The sequence below is a fragment of the Dipodomys ordii genome, unplaced genomic scaffold (genome assembly GCF_000151885.1).
Source record: "Dipodomys ordii isolate 6190 unplaced genomic scaffold, Dord_2.0 Scaffold78, whole genome shotgun sequence".
In the NCBI taxonomy this organism is placed as follows: domain Eukaryota; kingdom Metazoa; phylum Chordata; class Mammalia; order Rodentia; family Heteromyidae; genus Dipodomys; species Dipodomys ordii.
The window spans coordinates 2,552,655-2,555,636 of record NW_012267294.1 but is presented as its reverse complement, the minus strand read 5'-3'; the positions used below and the strand labels follow the sequence as shown (position 1 = coordinate 2,555,636).

Genomic DNA, 2,982 nt, shown 5'->3' with positions numbered 1-2,982 from the left:
ACTCCCCCGAACACCGCTCGCTCTAACTTCTTTGAATGATTCCCAAGCTGTTGCCTCGTCCCTCCCCTTCCCTTCAGACTGTGCACAAAGAGCGCCCCCCAGAACTTCCAAGTCCCCAGACTGGTTTTTTTTTTTTTTAATCATTATTACTCCGATCGTTGTTATTGTGGGTGGTTTTAAAAGGAGGCTGTTCAAAACGCAGCCCTCTTCAGGTGACTCCCGAGTTTCTTTCTTTCGTCTCATTTGCGGGCTACATTTTTTTTTGTCTTTTATTCTAACCAAGCGATAGGGATAAATGGTTCTTCGTTATGTCTAAGATCCGGAAGTTCCGAGGCGCTGCCCGACAAAGTTTCATTTTCCCTCCAGTTTGACCTGCACAGAAAAGAGCCTATGGAGGTTGTTTACATACGAGTAGAGCGATTAAAGAAAACATTAGGCACCACACGTCCGTAGAAGATAACAAAATACATCCCTTGATTAGTGAAGTGTCCAAGTCCAGCAGCAATATTATTCTTTCCTATTTCTAGCTAAATATCTGATGATGTAGGCACAACTTTTGAATTTAGGTCTCTATGGTGTAGAAGGAGACTTGAGGTGCCCTTTGGGGGTTGTTTTTCATTACTTTAAAGTGTTTTAGAAAGCGTACTTCTGGATTAAAATTTATTTTTTTTTACTGAAACTTATTTTGGGTTATTTTAATATACTTACGTTTTGGTTACTCGCAGGATTAAACAGGCATAAAGAAAGAAAATAGCGTTCTTGCATCTTTGAGAGGTGGGCATTTAACTTTTTTTTAACCCTGAATTTAGGAACGCTATAAAAAATGTTGATTCTTTATGATAAAATTATGCATGTCAAACTGCTTCTGAACTTCATATTGAAATGCATTTTTCAATAGATTTCTGTAGGAGTTTGGTTTACTCAGCAATCAGATAAAAGTTTGAAGGCATTCTTATGATACCTAGTGTATTCTTCACGAGAGTTCAACAAGATGCACTAGTGCATTGTTGCATATTTGGAATCCTTTGCAAGTGTAAAGCTGAATATCCTGTCACTGGAAATACTGTAATTGTGTTTAATTCCAAATAGCCTTTATGAGCAAGACTTACTGCTTATCACATTTGCTAAATAAATTTAATTTATTAATACACATGGGCTTTTAAAATGAAGATGCTCTGGGCACAGTGGAAATTAATCGCCTAGTTTTGAAACATGAAAAACTATGTGTGTGTGTATGTGTGTGTTTGTGTGTTGGTTCTGAGACTAGAGCTTAGGGACCTGGGCACTGACCCTGAGCATTTTTGCTCTGTGTGTGTGTGTCTGTGTCTGTCTGTCTGTCCTGGACACTGTCCCTGATTATTTTTGCTGTGTGTGTGTGTGTTGGTCTGTCCTAGGCACTGTCCCTGAGCATTTTTGCTGTGTATGTGTGTGTGTTAGTCTGTCCTGGGGACTGTCCCTGAGCAGTGTGGGTGTGTGTGTGTGTGTGTCTGTCTGTCTGTCTTGAGGCTAGAGCTTAGGGGCCTGGGCATTGTCCCTGAGCTTTTTGCTGGAGGCTAGCACCCAACCACTTGAGCCAGCTTCACTTTTGTCTTTTTGGTTGTTAATTGGAGGTAAAAAATCTCATGGCCTTTCCTGCTCAGGCTGCATTTAAACTGTGGACCTCAGATCTCAGCCTCCTGAGTAGCTAGGATTAGAGGCGTAAGCCACCCGTGTCTGGTGGAAAACCTACTTTTGATTAAGAAAAATCCATTAAAACGAATCTTGTTCTTTTTAATTTACTGGTGGTAGATTTAGAGAGTAGTTGATATCCCTGTTTGTGGTTTATAGAAAGTTGACATAAAAGACAACTTTGTTCCTGGTACAAAGTATTTTTATATTGGGGCTGGGAAGATGGCTCAGTGGTAGAGCGCTTGCCTTGCATGCCTGAGGCCCTGGGTTCGATTCCTCAGCACCATATAAACAAAAAGAAAAAAGCCGGAAGTGGCGCTGTGGCTCAAGTGGTAGAGTGCTAGCCTTGAGCTGAAGAGCTGAGGGACAGCGCCCAGACCCAGAGTTCAGGCCCCATGACTGGACCCCCCCCCAAAAAAAATTTTTGTTATAATATATTGAGGATATTTTAGTTAAGATGTTTTGAAAATAACAAGGGAGCCAATTAAGGATATAAGGAATTATAACATGAAATTAAGGCAAAACTGGGCAACACTGATCTAAAGTTAGACTTTAAAATATTAAAAGAACAGTTCTTATTCAGACAACCTTAAAGTTGTCATGTATATCCAGGCCCCTTTTATAGTTTATTGGATTTCCAGTTCTAATAAAAGTTATTACATTTAAAGTTTATCATGTTTACTAAAATTTGAGAATATAATTTATGTCATCACTTAATGGTTGTAAAATTTGCTTCGTTAACTATAGCCATCTATCCAAACATTTTGTTACTTTATGTTCTGAAACTATTATGTAATATGTCCCGATTTTAGCTAACTTTTGAGTTTGTTTAGGTTGAAAATATAAGTCTAAGAATTTCCTACTACTTATCTGCTAAGCAGATTTTAAGTATTTAGACAGTTTAGTAGCCAGTTTTAAAATGTTTGATGAGTAATCATTGTTCCTTTGCTCTTTCTTAGGAATACTTCAAATGTTACTCCAAATGTTACTTTAATAAACAGTAATAAATGTTCACTCCAAGTGTTTAATAAATAGTACTTTATTTAACTTTATCAACATATATTCAGCTTTGTTTTTTTCAAATGATACTGCATAATTTGAAATACTTTGCTGGAAGTGGCGCTGTAGCTCAAGTGGTAGAGCGCTCGCCTTGAGCTGAAGAGCTGAGGGACAGTGCCCAGGCCCAGAGTTCAAGCCCCATGACCGACCAAAAAAAAAAAAAAAGCTAAGGGATAGTGCCCAGGTTCTGAGTTCAAGCCTCAGTCAGTTCCAGCAATAGATAGATATTCTGGGTACTGGTATTTCACCCCTGTG

General features: G+C 38.8%; 1 protein-coding gene across 2 annotated transcripts in view; it reads left to right on the top strand.

Annotated features, from left to right (window-relative positions):
- Pkn2 (protein kinase N2) overlaps nucleotides 1-2,982 on the top strand; it is a 122,076-nt gene that overhangs the window by 711 nt on the left and 118,383 nt on the right. The window lies entirely within an intron of this gene.